Source organism: Rattus norvegicus, chromosome 2 (assembly GCF_036323735.1).
Source record: "Rattus norvegicus strain BN/NHsdMcwi chromosome 2, GRCr8, whole genome shotgun sequence".
NCBI classification, from domain to species: domain Eukaryota; kingdom Metazoa; phylum Chordata; class Mammalia; order Rodentia; family Muridae; genus Rattus; species Rattus norvegicus.
Genome location: NC_086020.1, coordinates 251235611 through 251257463, shown reverse-complemented (window position 1 = coordinate 251257463; position 21853 = coordinate 251235611). Strand labels below are relative to the sequence as shown.

The 21853-nt window shown below is 39.7% G+C and overlaps 1 pseudogene; it reads right to left on the bottom strand.

Annotated features, from left to right (window-relative positions):
* Positions 1-3782: 3782 nt before the first annotated feature.
* On the bottom strand, positions 3783-5191 carry Vdac1-ps5 (voltage-dependent anion channel 1, pseudogene 5; annotated as a pseudogene).
* Positions 5192-21853: the final 16662 nt, after the last annotated feature.

Genomic DNA, 21853 nt, shown 5'->3' with positions numbered 1-21853 from the left:
CCAGTTTTAGGCCGTGGTGGTCCGATAGCACGCATGGGATTATTTCTATCTTTCTGTACCTGTTGAGGCCCGTTTTTTGACCAATTATATGGTCAATTTTGGAGAAAGTACCATGAGGAGCTGAGAAGAAGGTATATCCTTTTGCTTTAGGATAGAATGTTCTATAAATATCCGTTAAGTCCATTTGGCTCATGACTTCTCTTAGTCTGTCTACATCACTGTTTAATTTCTGTTTCCATGATCTGTCCATTGATGAGAGTGGGGTGTTGAAATCTCCCACTATTATTGTGTGAGGTGCAATGTGTGTTTTGAGCTTTAGTAAGGTTTCTTTTACGTATGTAGGTGCCCTTGTATTTGGGGCATAGATATTTAGGATTGAGAGTTCATCTTGGTGGATTTTTCCTTTGATGAATATGAATTGTCCTTCCTTATCTTTTCTGATGACTTTTAGTTGGAAATTGATTTTATTTGATATTAGAATGGCTACTCCAGCTTGCTTCTTCTGCCCATTTGCTTGGAAAGTTGTTTTCCAGCCTTTCACTCTGAGGTAGTGTCTGTCTTTGTCTCTGAGGTGTGTTTCCTGTAGGCAGCAGAATGCAGGGTCCTCGTTGCGTATCCAGTTTGTTAATCTATGTCTTTTTATTGGGGAGTTGAGGCCATTGATATTGAGAGATATTAAGGAATAGTGATTATTGTTTCCCTTTATATTCATATTTGGATGTGAGGTTATGTTTGTGTGCTTTCATTCTCTTTGTTTTGTTGCCAAGACGATTAGTTTCTTGCTTCTTCTAGGGTATAGCTTGCCTCCTTATGTTGGGCTTTACCATTTATTATCCTTTGTAGTGCTGGATTTGTAGAAAGATATTGTGTAAATTTGGTTTTGTCATGGAATATCTTGGTTTCTCCATTAATGTTAATTGAGAGTTTTGCTGATTACAGTAACCTGGGCTGGCATTTGTGTTCTCTTAGGGTCTGTATGACATCAGTCCAGGATCTTCTGGCCTTCATAGTTTCTGGCGAGAAGTCTGGTGTGATTCTGATAGGTCTGCCTTTATATGTTACTTGACCTTTTTCCCTTACTGCTTTTAATATTCTTTCTTTATTTTGTGCGTTTGGTGTTTTGACAATTATGTGACGGGAGGTGTTTCTTTTCTGGTCCAATCTATTTGGAGTTCTGTAGGCTTCTTGTATGTCTATGGGTATCTCTTTTTTTAGGTTAGGGAAGTTTTCTTCTATGATTTTGTTGAAGATATTTACTGCTCCTTTGAGCTGGGAGTCTTCACTCTCTTCTATACCTATTATCCTTAGGTTTGATCTTCTCATTGAGTCCTAGATTTCCTGTATGTTTTGGACCAGTAGCTTTTTCCACTTTACATTATCTTTGACAGTTGAGTCAATGATTTCTATGGAATCTTCTGCTCCTGAGATTCTCTCTTCCATCTCTTGTATTCTGTTGGTGAAGCTTGTATCTACAGCTCCTTGTCTCTTCTTTTGGTTTTCTATATCCAGGGTTGTTTCCATGTGTTCTTTCTTGATTGCTTCTATTTCCATTTTTAATTCCTTCAACTGTTTGATTGTGTTTTCCTGGAATTCTTTCAGTGATTTTTGCGATTCCTCTCTGTAGGCTTCTACTTGGTTATTAATGTTTTCCTGTGTTTCCCTAAGTGTGTTCATGTCTTTCTTGAAGTCCTCCAGCATCATGATCAAATATGATTTTGAAACTAGATCTTGCTTTTCTGGTGTGTTTGGATATTCCATGTTTGTTTTGGTGGGAGAATTGGGCTCCGATGATGGCATGTAGTCTTGGTTTCTGTTGCTTGGGTTCCTGCGCTTGCCTCTCGCCATCAGATTATCTCTAGTGTTACTTTGTTCTGCTATTTCTGACAGTGGCTAGACTGTCCTATAAGCCTGTGTGTCAGGAGTGCTGTAGACCTGTTTTCCTCTCTTTCAGTCAGTTATGGGGACAGTGTGTTTGCTTTCGGGCGTGTAGTTTTTCCTCTCTACAGGTCTTCAGCTGTTCCTGTGGGCCTGTGTCTTGAGTTCACCAGGCAGCTTTCTTGCAGCAGAAAATTTGGTCTAACCTGTGGTCCTGAGGCTCAAGTTCGTTCGTGGGGTGCTGCCCACGGGCTCTCTGCAGCGGCAGCCACCAGGAAGACCTGTGCCACCCCTTCCGGGAGCTTCAGTGCACCAGGGTTCCAGATGGTCTTTGGCTTTTTCCTCTGGCGTCCGAGATGTGTGTGCAGGGAGCAGTCTCTTCTGGTTTCCCAGGCTTGTCTGCCTCTCTGAAGGTTTAGCTCTCCCTCCCACGGGATTTGGGTGCAGAGAACTGTTTATCCGGTCTGTTTCTTTCAGGTTCCGGCGGTGTCTCAGGCAGGTGTCCTGCCGCTCCTGGGCCCTCCCCCACGGGAGCCCAGAGGCCTCATACAGTTTCCTCTTGGGCCAGGGATGTGGGCAGGGGTGAGCAGTGTTGGTGGTCTCTTCCGCTCTGCAGCCTCAGGAGTGCCCACCTGACCAGGCGGTTGGGTCTGTCTCTCACCGGGTCTGGGAGCAGAGAGCTTCTGCGGCCCGGGATCCGAGGGTGTGGGACTTCCGGTAAACACAGAACGTGCCCGGTCCTAGAGAAATTCTGCTTCCGTGTGTCCCAAGCTCACCAGGCAGCTTTCTTGCAGCAGAAAATTTGGTCTTACCTGTGGTCCCGAGGCTCAGGTTCGCTCGTGGGGTGCTGCCCAGGGGCTCTCTGCAGCGGCAGCAACCAGGAAGACTCAAGTTTTCTTTTAAGTGGTGTTAATTATAGCATTTGAAGCAGAGGAGCTAATTCCACACAAAATGGAGACTCTATAATGTACCCATTAACTGCTAAAAATAGTGGTGTGGCTATAAGAGGAGTCAGTTGAGATCCCTAGTGTTATCAGGGTGTGACCACAATCACCTGCCCAGCTCAGAGCTGGGGAACCCGGAAGCTATTTCATACTCTGGCTCAATGGCAAAAACAGAAGAAGAAAAGGAAGAAGAAAAGGAAGAAGAAGAAAAGAAGGAGGAGGAAGAGGAGGCGGAGGAGGAGGAGGAAGAAGAGGAGGAGGAGGAGGAAGAAGGGGAAGGGGAGGGAGAAAGAAGGGAAAGAGGGGGAGAGGGGGACAGAGGGAGAGGGGGGATAGAGGAGAGAGGGAGAGAGGGAGAGAGGGAGAGGGAGAAGAAAGAAAGAAAACCACACCACAACACAAAGAAGAATTAAATCCCGAATGAATGACTGACTCCGTTATGCCCACACTCTCCGCCCTAAAATGGCACAAAAGAAATAGCGAACCACACCTTTAAGATTACTTTTTTGGGGGGTAAAAACAGGTAACTGATAGACTAGGATGGGAACAGGGCACGATGGGACTAGGGCGTGACGATCTGTCTAAAAACGTCCCTTTCGTGTTAGTGTGTACATGCTTCCAAGCAGATAGGATCGGGACACTGGGGTTCAATGCTCGGGAAGTCACAATTTCATCTGAGGACTGGATACAGATTTACAAAGGGTCCATACATTCCCAGCTTCCATTTGCAGCCTGGTTCCACACCAATCCATGCCTACAGCTAAAAAGGATCTTTCTGGAGTCAGGTTTCTGCTGTACCACTGAAATAGTAAACACCTTAAAGCTGAGTCATCCTTAGCCTGGAAGTCTAACGTGGTATTTATCAGCTCTCGCATCCTCAACATAAAACATTAAAAGGTACATTAAATTCTGAAGGTAGTATGATGCAAAATAGTTCAAAATTAACGATTGTACAGTATTCATTTATGCTTGAATTTCCAGTCCTAAACCAAGCTTGTGGCCGCCCGCATTGACATTCTTGTCATCCTGCAGAGCTGACAGCGTCCGGTTTGATGCCTGGTTTTAGGGTCTGAGTGTACCCTAAATCAGTCAGACTGGAGTTGTTCACTTTGGCCGAAAAGCAGGCATCAGGGTCAACCTGATATTTGGCTGCTATTCCAAAGCGAATGTTACTGTTTCCTGCAGTCCAGGCGAGATTGACAACAGTCTTCAACTTCTTGTTCACCTTCTGGTAAATGGAGCCTCCAAACTCTGTCCCGTCCTTCACTTTAGTATGAAACTGGAATTCGTCAGTCTTGTAGCCAACTGCGAAGTTGCTCTGGCTCACTCGGGACTTCGAGGTCTCAAAATTCATCTGGTAGCCAGCCAGCCAACCCTCAGAGCATCCTGGATTGAGGGCCCAGCGATGTCAAAGTCCAATCACAGACCAGGTTGATATGCTATCTGTATTGATTTTAGCATTTTTCCTCCAGTGTTAGGCGAGAAAGATGAATCAAAGGTCAGTTTCAGCCCATGAGCAAGGTGGTCTTCCACGGTGATCTCAGTGCCCAGGGTGTTGTCTGTGTTCTACTTCTCCGTAAACTTCAGCCCATATTGTCTATCTGTACTTGGTTTCCAGACTGTGGTTCACTTTGGTCGTCTCCGTGTTGGCAGAGCCTGAGCTAGTAAATTCCAATCCATTCTCGGACTTCGTTTTCAAATCAAGTTTTCTTAAGCCAAAGCTGTAACCCTTGGTGAAGTCATCCCCTGGCCGACTTGCCTAGATCAGCATATGTGGGAGCACAGCCTTGTTCTCGGAGGCAGTGACGGCAGGAGCAGCAGCAGCTTATTGGAATTTTTTATTTACATTTTAAATGTTATCTTCTTTTCCGGTTTCCCCTCCAGAAACCCGTTATACCATTCTCCTATCCCTGCTTCTATGAGGGAAGCACCCACCCAGTCCCCCTGGATTTATGTAGGAATGCTACTTATTGCTTGATGCACTCAAAGGCCAGAAGAGGGCACTGTATACCTATCCTGGAACTGGAGTTACAGACAGCTATGTGCTGCCACGAGGTTCCTGGGACCTGGTCACAGGTTCTCTGCAAGAGCATCAACGCTACTTACTGTTGAGCCACCCTTCCAGCCCCAACATACATAGAATAGAAGAGACAAAATAGATTCATTCTTCAGTTCCTTGTTTAACTCTCACTGTACTCAAATTAGTGATTTTGATCTAGAACACAGTAGGCTTTTGCATATTATAAAATGTACATATTCCTGAGCCATAGAAGAGACATGAGAAAGGCCACTGATGTTCATAGGGCTTGTCTAACACAAAAGGATATAGAAAGCAGTATATAGTTTTATTAACCTGGATGGCATGCTGCCATGGCGATGGAGAAATACCCAGTAAAACACTGATTCAATACACAGAGACTCTAGATAAGAGGTTTGACCAAAATGTGAATGCTTCACTCCTTCTTTAAAAGGGGTACAAGAATATCCTTGGGAGGGAATAGGGAGGCAAAGTTTAGAATAGAGGCTGAAGGAACACCTATTCAGAGCCTGCCCCACATGTGGCCCATACGTATACAGCCACCAAACTAGATAAGATGGATGAAGCAAAGAAGTGCAGGCCACCAGGAACCAGATGTAGATCTCTCTTGAGAGATACAACCAGAATATAGCAAATACATAGGCGAATGCCAGCAGCAATCCACTGAACTGAGAGCTGGACCCGGGTTGAAGGAATCTTAGAAAGGACTGAAAGAGCTTGAAGGGGCTCGAGACCCCATATGTACAACAATGCCAAGCAACCAGAGCTTCCAGGGACTAAGCCACTACCTAAAGAGTATACATGGACTGACCCTGGACTCTGACCTCATAGGTAGCAATGAATAGCCTAGTAAGAACACCAGTGGAAGGGGAAGCCCTTGGTCCTGCCAAGACTGAACCCCCAGTGAACGTGATTGTTGGGCGAGGGTGGTAATGGTGGGAGGATGGGGAGGGGAACACCCATAGAGAAGGGGAGGGGGAGGGGTTAGGGGGAGAGTGGCCAGGCAACCGGGAAGGGAAAGGGAATAACAATCGAAATGTAAATAAGAAATAACCAAGTTAATAAAGATGAAAAAAAAAAAGAGGTTTGAGCTTGGTCCTTTCTGTCATTGACTTCTCCAGTTTCAATCATCAGTTAACCCTGGCATCTAAGATAAAGTAGCCTTTGGTATTATGAAGTGCAAAATGTTCTTTAAGACACTTCTCAGAAATTAAAAATACTGTGTGTTGTGCTTTATGATTATTTCCAGTTCAGGCTTTGGATCTCTTGCTTCAAAGCCTCACGCTGCCCCTGCGTGAGCTGTAGATCCTATAATGCAGATGTGAATGACAAGATTGAATCATCTGTACATGCTAAGTGAGTACCCCACAACAAGTCTGTTAGCATACACAATTTGGGGGAGTTAGTTCAAATGAAATAACAACTGGTAAATCTAGTGAAATCTCCATTGTGTAGTTAGCCGATATTCTGAAGTCAGAATTCAGATTACCAAGGAAGGTTTAAATATTAAAAAGCAGCTGCCTTTGATTTGGTTTACTGGGACCACTAGTGCAATTCTGAATTTTTTTAAGCTAAAGAGGGAAAGAAGTTAGTGAAGAATTCTAGTTTTGAGATTATAAAAGGCAATCAAGAATTGAAAAATGGGTGTGATGAAAACTGACAGGCAAGTAACGGCAACAAATAACATGTCACAACGTGACAATATTTCAGATACATAACAAGGATGACCACTCAGAGATGTTTTTGTAGCTTGCTGGCAGCTTATAAAAATAATAGCAAGTAGGTAATAGAGTGAGTGATGGGGTCAGGACAGACTTGCGGGAAGATGATGGCTTAGAGAGGAAAATCACCATCACTATGAGACGGTGGCATCTTTTTATTCCCAATTTTCCCTAGTGCCCAGATAGTTGACCTCAACCAAAAGAGAGATTTTGAGCATTATTGGAGGAAACATGACATTGTTATTCACCTATTTTAAAGCAAATATTCTATCTTTTGAAATTTATGTTTATATCAAATAGTTTAATACATGTATAAGTATGTACTCTATATGTAAAGTGATTGTCAACTACAGACATAAAACCCATTTTTTAGCTATAAAACCACAATTCTATCTATAAAGGCTATTTAAATGCATGTAGTATAAGAAATCATGACTTTTATGTTGGTGATAATCCTGAATGAGAAATTCATTACCTCCTTTTCTCTCTTGCCTCACTGCTTCATACGTTATAGAAAAGGGTACTTCTGTTCACACTACTACTGGCTTTAGTTCAGACCTCTTCAATTTTTGTGGACCTCACTATCAGTTCAAACTTCCCTTAGATTCTTCTTCCTCTTTCTCCCCCACTGAACCGCTTGGGTGGTAGTTATGTTAGTGATCCTGTCACTTATGCTCACAAATATTTGTGGCTGGAGAACAGACATTGTAGCATTTGGCCTGACATATTTAAAAATAGATGGCTTCATATAAAACGTGGTGTGGTACCATGAGAAGAGGTAAAAAGATGACATGGCGGGTCTCCTAAACAGCTCTAAAGCACTTGCAGAATCACAGAATTGAACACAATATTTAGTTTCCGTAAGATGCAGCTATTTCATTCTTAAATTGGAGAATACTGTGATGCCTGGGTAAAAGGTTTTTTGGGAACCATATTTTTAAAAAGATTGAGAACACCATAAGGAGAGAGCAAAATTTTATCTTTGTTACTGTTTGCAACACTTTTTCCATCTTTTTCTTCATGGGACACACTATTATGTCTGAAGTATTAAATATTATTCACAAGCAGCAATGTTTTCCTCATTTGACTTTGGGATATTAGTTTTTGATTTTCTATTTACAAATGTAACAATAATTGCTATTTTAGTTTGTTTAATTTTAGAAGTTAGAAATCTAAAATGCATTTCAATGGTTAAAATAAAGGTGCTTGTGTTGCCCCTGAAGGTGCTGGGGTCAGAGTCCCTAACTTTCCAAGGGTGAACGGATTTGAGCACTGAACTGATATTGATCTTTCCTTCAATTCTCTCCTGCTCAATTCTTTCTTCCATATTTAAGGAACCTCCTTGTTAATGACACACTAAGTACCTTGTGTACCTGAAGATACCACTGTGGATAGCACCAGGTAATAAGGATTAAAATGTAGACATCTTGGGATCATTTTCTGCATCTTTGTTGGGTGTCTGTATATGCCAGGTTACTTCACATGACAGATTCATGTCCTCTATTAGTGCTTGGTTCTACCTGGAACATTCTGTGTCCTCATTATGATCCATGTAATAATAGAACATTCTTAAAAAAAACATGTTATCATTCTTTCTGCAGCAATAATCAGTGAGCAGTTTGACCATCACCTTTCATCTATTCCTCACTGTTCATGTTTGAACAAAGGTCCAAAACATTTGGGTATCCTCAAGGGACACAGTTGGAAGAGAAGATGGCATACTTTCTAGGGTAGAACATTGTAAGGCTGAATGGGATGCATCAGAACATATACCAGGAGAGAACTAGAATGGGAAAGATCAGCCTATTTAAGGGAGGTAGTAGCTAAATGATGAAATAAAAGACTTTGATCTTCAATAAAAGCTTAAAAGCTCAAATTGTTCATGATAGAGTTAGAAGGAGGCTCTGTATGAAACACTGTGAGCATTGCTTTGAGGAGAGAAGCAAAAATGACCTTTCCTTCTTTCCTTCCTTCCTTCCTTCTTTGCTTCCTTCCTTCCTTCCTTCCTTCCTTCCTTCCTTCCTTCCTCCCTTCTTTTCTTTTCTTTCTTTCTTTCTTTCTTTCTTTCTTTCTTTCTTTCTTTCTTTCATTCCTTCCTACCTTCCTTTATTTTTTTGTTTTAAAATAGGATCTCCTATGAAACACTTGAACATGCAATACTCCTGCCTCAGATTTCTGAGGGTTGGGTTTACAGGTAGGTATGTGCCACATAGCCTAACTGGTTAGCTACCTATTTGCTATACCTAGACAATTGATGGACTGGTTTCTCTTATAAACATTTTTATAAATCCTAAATGGATTTTTTTTGGAGCTGAGGACCGAACCCAGGGCCTTCTGCTTGCTAGGCAGGTGCTCTACCACTGAGCTAAATCCCCAATCCCTCTAAATGGATTTTTAAAGGAAACCTTAAGTCAGCTAGTTCAGAGGTCATAAATTTAGAAAAGTGATAAATATTTTTGTTTGCAGTCCATCAAACTAAAAGGGTAAGATGGGATGGGGATTGGGGTACAGGGGGTTGGGTGTGGTAAGAACCAAGGAGAAAGGGCCAGAAGAATGAACAGAAATAGGCGACTGACACAGAGGGTGTGGGAGGCATCTCCAGATGGGGACTTACCAGGGATCTGGGATGATGGAGAATCCAGGGAATCTATGAGGGTGACTCTAGCTGAGACATCTAGCAGTGAAAAATATGCAACCTGAAGTGTCCACTTTCTCTAGCCAGGCAGGACTCCAAGTGGCTGTGTGTGCGAGAGAACTGGGAGGAGATGGGGGCTTTGATAAATAAATAAATGAGAAACAAAGAATAGATTATGTTCTGGCCAAAATAAAAATGTAAGTAATGATTAATTGCTGATTTACTTCAATATGTAGTTCCCAGACAAGCGAACAAAACAATAAAACCCATTAAACTGAAAAGAAAAAGACTTTTCTTAAACAGAAATAATACACAGTAAACACTGTGAGGCTCTTTGTTGTTGTTTTAAGACTGCAAAGACATTTTTCTTCTAGTTAAGTGACTATATGTATTTTTACATAGGAATTCAAGTCTAGCATAATTGTGACTAACATTGTAGTTTAATCATGAAAAGATGTTAGAATTTTTCATTCTTTTTTAAAGAAAAAATTTACGAAAGGATTTAATCATAGTTCACAGAGTGGATTTTTTAAGTGCAGAGAAATTTTAATTAAAAGCTTGATTCTTTTTGTATCTGAAGATAATTATGCAGACAAAGCAATACTTACTGACAATGGGGTTTGGAAAAAGGTGACTACAGACAAGGACGGAGATTGTGGTACTTAAAAATAAAACAAAACCACACTGCAACTAACAGAACAAAGCAGGCTATAAACTCATCAGAATTCATCATCATCAGAGTTTAATTCTATGGTACCATACTGTTATCTGTCAAAGATTCATACAATTAACAGAAAATATTTCCTAGTGTTTCCATGGAGCTTGAACATTCCACTGGAGCAGGCAGCCCACACGAGGCTAAAGAGCTATAAAATATTAATTCAGTACAAGCAAGTGTCCAACAGTCTGAACACTTATTACAGGTTAGAACGATTTTGCCCTAACAAATGACTCAGTTAAAGTGATCACCCCCAACCATTACAGAACAGGGCATATTTCCCACTTTCTTAAAATGTGTTTTTTAAAGCTTAAGATGATAAACACCATTTGCATGACACAGCTTTTAATTTTTACTAGTTATACCTTTTGAGAAATAAAAAGGAGGATGGTTGAACACCACCCATTAGTAAGGTGGTTGTAGCTTTTAAAAGAATAGGGTGGGAATGGGGCACACTGAGATTGTGACTCAAGGGGCTTTGTTTCCTTAGGGTACATCTGTTCATGACCCAGAGGACGGATCAATTTTTTGTTAGAAAAAAATGGGATTTTTGTCATAGCCAATGTCAAGAAAATATCTGAAAGGGAAGATGTGAAGCTGGATTCTAGCTGGCCACTCCTCACAACAGTTAATTAGGGTATCAGAGAAAACACCACTCTGATGAGAGCCTCACTGTGTGCTTCTATCCCTTATTAAGAATCTGTAAAATTTTGACCTGCATTGTGTAAAACTTTTGAATAAAATTCTTATTTCATAATTTATGTCCTATTTCAAAGACCTCTTCAGTTGTTGAAAGTATTTATAGTACAAGAAGCTGACATTTACAGCTAGTTGTTTGTAAACATTATTTGATAAGTATAAATGCAGAATGAACTACATGTGATTCCAGTTATGCTTGAAGTAATTCATTTTGGTGTTACTAATTTCACCAACTTCCTGAGGGCATTTGAGTCTGAAATCATATGATGGAGGGTACTTGGAATTTAGCAGATTACATAAAGTTATCATCTTAAAACCAGCTCCTAACACGCAAAAAATTTGAAGATAGAAAAAAAATTAAAAACTTTTTAGGCACACTGTTCTCATGAGTTTTTCCACATTTGATTTTTCACTCTGTCTGTAGCCATCACTCCTTCAGCTTTCCATGCTAATTTGGCTATGTCTGCAGGCTGTATTTAATGAATATAATGTGGGAATCTAAATACATATAAGGAAATGTATCAACCAAAAACAAAATGGAAGCCTCTTGTCACTGTGAAAATGATTTTTCACAAAAAGAATATGACATCAAGGGATTAATAGGAAATTTACAATTTAATCAAGAAAATAACATTAAAATTGTAAAAATAAATTTGTAAAATTTTATCTTTATGAGAATTTCAAGAGGAAGCTGCTGTAATATTACTATTCTTTATTTTCAGAGACTGTCCCAAAATTACCTATTAAATAGCACCAGCCAGGTAGGGAAACAAAAAGCATATATAGTCCAGTTTCAGCATTACCAAGGATACAAGTGGGAAAAAATGGAATGGGAAGGAAGGAAGGAAGAAGAGAGAAGCAAAAAAGGAAAAGAGCGACTTCCAGTTTTTTAGCTGGAGCCCAATCCTCTCTGATCCCGGCTCATAGCTCCCTGCTCCCAAACCCCATGGGAGAGAAAGCTTACCGCCCGGACAGGTGGGCACTCCTGAGACTGCACAGCGAGAGAGACCACCAATACTGCCCACCCCTGCCCACATGCCTGGCCCAAGAAGAAACTGTATAGGGCCTCTGGGAACAGGAAGATAGGTGCACTGGAGCTGCAGATCCCCTGCAGTCAAGAGACCTACCAGACCTGAAGGGAGCCAGTCAACAGCTCCCTGCACCCAAATGCCCTGGAGGGAAGAGCTAAACCTTCAGAGGGGCAGATACGCCTGGGAAGCCAGAGGAGACTACACTCTGCCCACATTTCTGAAGCCAGAGGAAAACACCTAATGCCATCTGGGACCCCGGTGCACAGGGGCCCCGGGAAAAGGTTGCATAGGCCGACCTGGTGACAGCCCTCACGGAGAGCTCAAAAGAAGCCCCCCAGGAGCAACTCCAACTGTGGGACCACAGGTAAGACCAACTATTCTGCTTCAAGTGACCTACCTGGTGGACTCAGGACACATGCTCACAGGAATAGCTAAAGACCAGTAGAGAGGAAAGACTACACGCCTGAAAGCAGAACACTCCGTTCCCATAACTGGCTGAAAGAAAACAGGAAAACAGGTCTACAACACTTCTGACACACAGGCCTACAGGATAGTCTAGCCACTGTCAGAAATAGCAGAATAAGGTAACACCAGAGACAACCTGATGGCAAGAGTCAAGCACAGGAACGCAAGCAAAGATGACATGGCATCATTGGAGCCCAATTCTTCACCAAAGCAAACACTGAATATCCAAACACACCAGAAGAGCAAGATCTAGATTTAAAATCACATTTGATCATGATGATGGAGGACTTTAAGAAAGGCACAAAGAACTCCCTTAGAGAAACGCAGGAAAACATAAATAAACAAGTAGAAGCCTACAGAGAGGAATCACAAAAATCCCTGAAAGAATTCCAGGAAAACAAAATCAAAAAGGTGAAGGAATTAAAAATGGAAATAGAAGCAATAAAGAAAGCACAAAGGGAGACAACACTGGATAAAGAAAACCAAAGGAAGAGACAAGGAGCCATAGATACAAGCATCACCAACAGAATACAAGAGAAAGGAAAGAGAATCTCAGGAGCAGAAGATTCCGTAGAAATCATTGATATAACTGTCAATGATAATGTAAAATGGAAAAAGCTACTGGCCCAAAACATACAGGAAATCCAGGACTCAATGAGAGATCAAACCTAAGGATAATAGGTATAGAAGAGAGTGAAGACTCCCAGCTCAAAGGACCAGTAAATATCTTCAACAAAATCACAGAAGAAAACTTCCATAACCTAAAGAAAGAGATGCCTATAAACATACAAGAAGCCTACAGAACTCCAAATAGATTGGACCAGAAAAGAAACTCCTCCCACCACATAATAGTCCAAACACCAAATGCAAAAAACAAAGAAAGAATATTAAAAGCAGTAAGGGAAAAAAGTCAAGTAACATATAAAGGCAGACCTATCAGAATCACACCAACTTCTCACCAGAGACTATGAAGGCCAGAAGATCCTGGACAATGTCATACAGACTCTAAGAGAACACAAATGCCAGAACAGGTTACTATGTCCTGCAAAATGCTCAATTAACATAGATGGAGAAACCAAGATATTCCATTACGACACCAATTCACACAATATCTTTCTACAAATACAGTCCCACATAGGATAATAAATGGTAAAGCCCAACATAAAGAGGCAAGCTACACCCTAGAAAAAGCAAGAAACTAATCATTTTGGCAACAAAACAGAGGAAAAGCACACAAACATAATCTCACATCCAAATACGAATATAACAGGAAGCAATGATCACTATTCCTTAATATCTCTCAACATCAATGGACTCAACTCCCCAATAAAAAGACATAGATTAATAGACTGGATATGCAATGTGGACCCTGCATTCTGCTGCCTACAGGAAACACACCTCAGAGACAAAGACAGACACTACCTCAGAGTGAAAGGCTGGAAAACAATTTTCTAAGCAAATGGTCGGAAGAAGCAAGCTGGAGTAGCCATTCTAATATCAAATAAAATCAATTTTCAACTAAAAGTCATCAAAAAAGATAAGGAAGGACACTTCATATTCATCAAAGGAAAAATCCATCAAGATGAACTCTCAATCCTAAATATCTATGCCCCAAATACAAGGGCACCTACATATGGAAAAGAAACCTTACTAAAGCTCAAAACACACATTGCACCTCACACAATAGGAGGCAGGAAATAATCAAACTCAGAGCTGAAGTCAAAATTCTGTGCATGTAGACTTTTTTTTAACATATTAACAAAGATGTTATGACTCATCCTCTTGAAGAAGACATTTTACCTTTTTGGTCACTTTCTCTGGAACCAAATTGTATCTTTATAGGTGAAAAGTCTAATGTAGTTCCAGAGTTTATTTTTTCCTGTCATCTACCTTTCCATATGGTTATTTTCCACTAAAGCTTCAATATGCTTTCCACACTCATGCCTTCTCTAATTTCTCTAAAGTGTTAGTTGCTGTCTTTTAATTCCACATGTTCTGCTCTAAGAAACGAGAGCAGCAAAAAGAATAAAAGCAAGTGACCTTGGAAGGGAGGAGGTTGGGAGGACCCTCTAGAATGTACCAGAGATCTGAGAAGTGAGAGACTCTCAGGACCCAGGTGGGGAGCGGTAGATGAAAGGCCCTACAGTGGGGAAGGGGAACTAATTAAATACACCTCCAGCAGAAAGACAGAACATCAAGTGAGGTATGGGGTTGCTATCCCACAGGCAAAGCTCTGACCCATAATTCTTCCTGTCTGAAAGAAATGCAGGGATGGAAATGGAGAAAAGCCCGAGGAACAGAAGGTCCAGTGATAGGCCCAAAGTAGGATCCAGCTCTTGGGGAGGCCCTAAGACCTGACACCATTACTGAAGTTATGGGGTGTTCACCAAAAGGGACCCACCATGACTGCTCTCCTAAAGACCCACCAAGCAGCTGAAAGAGTCAGATGCAGATATGTTCATATGCAGATATGTGAATTAGAGAAAACCTGGAGGAAGCTGAGGAGGAGGGCAACCCTGTAGGAGGAACAGTAGTCTCAATTAATCTGGACCCCCGAGATCTCATAGACAGTGGATCACCAACCAGGCCGCATACACCATCTAAGATGTGGCCTCCAACACATCTGAAGCAGAGGACTCCCGGGTCTGGGTTCAGTCAAAGAAGATGCACCTAATCCTCAAGAGACTGAAGACCCCAGGAAGAACCCACCTGGTGGGGTGGATGGGCTGGGGACATCCTTGTGGAGACAAGGGTCCAGGGGGGATAGCCGGGTGGGTGGGGTGGAGGTATGGGATGTGGAACTCTCTGGGTGTGGACCTGGGGGGGAATAAAATCTGGAGTGTAAAATTAAATAAGAATAAATTTGAATAGAAAAAACTAGAAAAAAGAAACTAGTATCTTCATAATGCTTGACATGTTATTTATTCTTCTCAATAATTATGAGCTGAAATGTTAAATATTAAGTCCTACTTTTCACATTTATATGCTAGTATAATGCTAAGTGTTTTTTAAATGTGATAATTTTTACATGAAAAATTTCCTATGTTACAAAAGATGGGCAAACTAATTATATCATAACAATGAAATTCTTTCTACAAGCTTCTATTCATTAAAGTGGATTTACAAGGCCAAGTATGATTCTCTATATTTGCCTTAGTATGATGTAAATGTTGTCTAAATATATTGCTGTTTCTTTACATCAACTATAATTAACCCAAAGCACAATTAACACAACATAAGTAATTAGTGTAGTGTCTGCTGATTATGGTCAGTAATCTAACTACCACTGAACCTTTATTTTGTTGATGGAGTAGATTTATCATGGTTTTTTAAACTCCAGAATATCCTAGGAAATGGGGGGGGGGTGGTGATACCTTTTTCTAGCAGGAGAGGGAATACAAATATTGGTTTCAACTGACACTGTTTATTATGTACCCAAAAGTAATGTAGACATTTAGCATTTATATTTAGACATTGTTGTATCTGTCAATCACTTTTTTCTTCAATTTCTTTAGATGATTTTTCACACATTTTACCAAAAGCGATCTACAGATTCAGTGCAATCCCCATCAAAATACCAATCCAATTCTTCAAAGAGTTAGACAGAACAATTTGCAAATTCATCTGGAATAACAAAAAACCCAGGATAGCTAAAACTATCCTCAACAATAAAAGGACTTCAGGGGGAATCACTATCCCTGAACTCAAGCAGTATTACAGAGCAATAGTGATAAAAACTGCATGGTATTGGTACAGAGACAGACAGATAGACCAATGGAATAGAATTGAAGACCCAGAAATGAACCCACACACCTATGGGCACTTGATTTTTGACAAAGGAGCCAAAACCATCCAATGGAAAAAGATAGCATTTTCAGCAAATGGTGCTGGTTCAACTGGAGTTCAACATGTAGAAGAATGCAGATCGATCCATGCTTATCACCCTGTACAAAGCTTAAGTCCAAGTGGATCAAGGACCTCCACATCAAACCAGACACACTCAAACTAATAGAAGAAAAACTAGGGAAGCATCTGGAACACATGGGCACTGGAAAAAATTTCCTGAACAAAACACCAATGGCTTATGCTCTAAGATCAAGAATCGACAAATAGGATCTCATAAAACTGCAAAGCTTCTGTAAGGCAAAGGACACTGTGGTTAAGACAAAACGGCAACCAACAGATTGGGAAAAGATCTTTACCAATCCTACAACAGATAGAGGCCTTATATCCAAAATATACAAAGAACTCAAGAAGTTAGACCGCAGGGAGACAAATAACCCTATTAAAAATTGGGTTCAGAGCTAAACAAAGAATTCACAGCTGAGGAATGCCGAATGGCTGAGAAACACCTAAAGAAATGTTCAACATCTTTAGTCATAAGGGAAATGCAAATCAAAACAACCCTGAGATTTCACCTCACACCAGTGAGAATGGCTAAGATCAAAAACTCAGGTGACAGCAGATGCTGGCGAGGATGTGGAGAAAGAGGAACACTCCTCCATTGTTGGTGGGATTGCAGACTGGTAAAACCATTCTGGAAATCAGTCTGGAGGTTCCTCAGAAAATTGGACATTGAACTGCCTGAGGATCCAGCTATACCTCTCTTGGGCATATACCCAAAAGATGCCCCAACATATAAAAAAGACACGTGCTCCACTATGTTCATCGCAGCCTTATTTATAATAGCCAGAAGCTGGAAAGAACCCAGATGCCCTTCAACAGAGGAATGGATACAGAAAATGTGGTACATCTACACAATGGAATATTACTCAGCTATCAAAAACAACGAGTCTATGAAATTCGTAGGCAAATGGTTGGAACTGGAAAATATCATCCTGAGTGAGCTAACCCAATCACAGAAAGACATACATGGTATGCACTCATTGATAAGTGGCTATTAGCCCAAATGCTTGAATTACCCTAGATCCCTAGAACAAACGAAACTCAAGACGGATGATCAAAATGTGAATGCTTCACTCCTTCTTTAAATGAGGAAAAAGAATACCCTTGGCAGGGAAGGGAGAGGCAAAGATTAAAACAGAGACTTAAGGAACACCCATTCAGAGCCTGTCCCACATTTGGCCCATACATATACAGCCACCCAATTAGACAAGATGGATGAAGCAAAGAAGTGCAGACCGACAGGAGCCGGATGTAGATCGCTCCTGAGAGACACAGCCAGAATACAGCAAATACAGAGGCGAATGCCAGCAGCAAACCACTGAACTGAGAATAGGTCCCCTATTGAAGGAATCAGAGAAAGAACTGGAAGAGCTTGAAGGGGCTCGAGACCCCAAAATTACAACAATGCCAAGCAACTAGAGCTTCCAGGGACTAAGCCACTACCTAAAGACTATACATGGACTGACCCTGGACTCTGACCCCATAGGTAGCAATGAATATCCTAGTAAGAGCACCAGTGGAAGGGGAAGCCCTGGGTCCTGCTAAGACTGAACCCCCAGTGAACTAGTCTATGGCGGGAGGGCGGCAATGGGGGGAGGGTTGGGAGGGGAACACCCATAAGGAAGGGGAGGGCGGAGGGGGATGTTTGCCCGGAAACCGGGAAAGGGAATAACACTCGAAATGTATATAAGAAATACTCAAGTTAATAAAAAAAAAAACTGAGCATTCAGCAGTCACTTATTCTCTGCACAATGAACAGTTTTGAGTCTCTGTGTTAGTGACAATCTAATTTAAAAGGTAGCCTCTCTGATAAAATTTGAGAAATGCATCGATCAGTCTATGGGTGTTATAAGAAAGACTTAGGAATCAGTTAAATACTATGACCTATTAGCACAGTAATAGCAAAATGTTCTCACTTGAGGACCATGATCTATCTAACTACAGATTTTTACCTCTAGTAAGTGTGTCAGGTATGGGCTTTTCACAAGGAGCAGCTTTAAAACCAATAAAAATGTGGTCAGCTATTCCCCATGACATTTCATGTCTCTGTTTTACTAGTGGTAATATCTTGGCAGGCAGCTCACAGGATTCATAGCTGGATAGAACTGATGTTTACTTTTGACCCTTGATTGCATGCATAGCACTTTTCAGCACTACGGCAGCTAGACAGTAGGGATGAAGCTTCCACATCAATAATAGCTTAAATTATCCATGTTATGTGGCTCAAGTATATGATAATTTCAGCAATAGGGTCTTACTATCAAGTTCTGAAGGCTAACCAATAAAAATGACACCATCCTGAAATATTTGGGAATCTATGGGACCCAACTGGTCAACAACTCCATTCCTAACATTGAGCTTCTTGTTAGTATAGTATCTTGTAGGGATATTGTTGCCATGTTTTAAGGTAATCCATTTAAAATCCTTATATTTATACATGTTTATATTTTGGAAGGTCTGAAGTAGTGTTTTTTTATGACTTTTCAGAAAGTATTAAATATATTTCCCAATATTTCTTTCCTTGTTTTGCATTGTCACTTGCATACCATTTAATATTTTCTATTTCATTATCTGACACTGTCACTGTGTTCTGTCTTCCCACTCTAAATCTTTCACAATGGCCCAGTATTAATTTCCTGACCTTTGTAGATATTTCAAATGAAATACACATGTCTGAAGATTCAAAGCTGACAGTCACAAAGAAGTGAAAAAAATGTGATTTTTGTCTTTTTGGATCTGGATAATCTCACTCAGCATGATTGTTTCCAGGTCTATTCACTTACCTGTGAGCATTAATTTTTCTTAATAGCTAAATAATATTTTATAGGATTAATGCAGAGCATTAATCTACTGTCAGACATGTCGTAGGTAGAAATGATTTTTCCTATTCAGTGGGCTGTCTCTTCATTCTCAAGCAATCATATATTTTTTAAAAATTGGATTTTTTCAAAAATATCATCTATGTTTTACATATTTTATCAATTGTTTCCAATATTGTTCTAAAATACAAAGTAAAATATCCATTAAAAGTAATTGATGAGAGTCAGTGGTAAACTATTATAAAATATGCTTTTAAATTTTATATGGATAGGATATTTACCCCAAAATTATCCCCACAAATTTTACTTTTATTTTCTTAAGCTACAATAGGAGTTTGCTACATATAGTTGGTTTTGTTTGGTCTATTTTCCCCACTTGAGCACTCCTTTTCATTTAGATATTGGGTAGGCATAACATTATTCCGTTTTCAGGTAAGCCAATCTGTTCTCAGCTGTGTTACAAGCTCCTTGGAGAACAAGGAGGCAGCTGACAACTGACTGTGTTCTCTGCAGTGCTTATCACAACTCCTACCTGAAATGGTTTTCTATTGAAAAATTTTTCCTCTCGCCCTATAAGGATGTTTCTAATTACAAATTATTTAGTCACATTTTTTTGAAGAATATCATTTCAAATTAATTTTTCCCATGAAGACTGTGTCTCCAAGGGTTAGAACAAGTCTTTTGAATTAAGATACCTGAATCCGAATTCCAGCCTTGACATTTGATTGCTCTGCAAATAATTTGCTCTTAGTTCTCAGCTTCTCCATCTTTAAAGTGAAGGCATTGATAATGCTTACATATAGATTAAATGAGCCAAAATAAGAGCTGGGAATGCAACTCAGTTGTAAAGTACTTGCCTAGCATGCACGAGGCCTAGGCTCAATCTCCAGCACTGCAAAACAAAGTAGTTCAAGCCTATATCTATATATGTATATAAGAGGGCTTTGTAGTTCCATAGAATTATGGAACAAGAGGATTCAAAGAAAAATTTGAAGTCAGGATGGAAAGAAAATGAGAATATATTCTGACCTTGAGAAAATATTTGACACTTCTTAAAGTGATCTCATTTGTAAAAATTTAAAGGGATGACTAAATTTAATGTTTTTCAGGCTCATAAATAGAAAAAAAAACATATGTGAGACCATGTGTTAAGTACCAAAGCACTGCTAACCTATTTATTATCATTATTACATACGAATGAAAACACTGAATTCTCATTCATGACTTTGGACGAATTATTGTTTACTTGTTTGCTCTACATTTTAACAGTGTGGCTTACTAGAGATCTCAGGTACAGAGTAGGTACATAAATGAAATGAGCTAAAATGTGTGTAAGTCTAGCAAGGTACCTCTAAGCAATGTATAGGGAAAAGTTAGTTTTCATACTCATTTAACAAACTTGCAAAATAGTCTGTGCCTAATTTTAAACATATCTGGGAGTATGGTTAAAACATTCTGATTGTTTTGTTAAAGTTTTTGATGAGTAGTTTTGATAGGTGCGAGAGGATAATATAAGCAAAATGTATGTTAGAAAACTATCCTGACATAAGTTTCTATGTTGACATACATTCTGCTTCAAAATTTGTGAAGCCTATTGAGGGGTTTGTTTATTTTTATTTGTGTGTGTGTGTGTGTGTGTGTGTGTGTGTGTGTGTGTGTGTATGTGCATGTGCATGTGTGTGTGTGTGTGTTGTGTTTGCTTTTCAATTAATGTTACATGAATGAAAACCAACAAGAAAAGACAGTCTTAATGCACGCCATATAAGAAGTCCTTTTTATTATTTCTTAGGTAAGCAGCATCTTTTAGGTTTTCATATCACCCTTTGTTCCTACAGGGATGAACTGTTTGGCACTGAAGCCCTCAAGGCTATTATATGACAATTGAATTTTTAGTTCAAGATGGTTTCCTATTCTCTGCTTAAGCACTTTATAACAAGGTGTAGTCGTTGTTGAACAGTTTAAACTCAAGCAACAATTTTCCAACTTGTAGACACTATCCGTTGTGAGAGATTTTGTATTAGTGGCAAAAAGGTTTCTATATATTTTTAGTATGAACAGTGGAGGCTAATTCTGCTCCTTGAAAAGTCCAATTTAAGGCTGTTCTTTCATTTGTCCTTCCAATAGCAAATCATTCTTATTCTCAAAACTTGAGAAATTTGGCAGGATTCATAATTAGCTTACAAACCATGACACCCTGAAGGTAGACATTACTTCTGCTTTAAACATTACCATAGCAAAACTTTTTGGCAGATGATTCATTTCAGCATTACTGGAATATATTGACTGTTATGAATTATATCATTAAATCCCTAATAAATACTTGATAGGTACTAGTAGCAACCTGCCTTGTACTCAGTACTAAACACACACATGAATATCTTGTGATACTTTTCATTTGCACTATATCATTCAATTTCTATCTGGGAACATGACAATTCTTGTAGAACACAGGAAGAAACCAGGTAAGAAAGTCACTTACTTTTTCACTTTTAAGAACTTGTGAGAGACAGAACTTTAGTTGTTTTTCTTTTTTCTTTTTTAATTCAGTGGGTTTGTTTTTTAGATACATGCATCTTTAATAAACTATAAATGAGAAAGGAATGACTGAGTGCTATTAGGTCAGTTTTTATTAATGGCTGATTCTATTGCAGGTTAACCTCACTTGATGAGTTTGATTACAGGAAGGTGTAAGCTCTTATTATGTTATCTCCATTCTATTGAACTGTGCATAATCCAATAAAGAAACAATGTCTTTAGTTATTTTGTCTCTTTATTATTTCTAAGGTAGTTTACTCAGTGTGGGTGTTTGCTGAAAATTGTTGACTGTATAACTACTTGGCAGGAACAAATTAAAAATTAGCAGCAGATAAAGTTCAAGCAGCTGCCCTCAATGATCTTTGTTAGAAAGATGTTGACAAATGATGACTAATCACTTTCTAACTTTGATGCTAAAACATAAGGTTTAAAATTCTTTTTCACTTTTGCTTACATCACAGTCATAA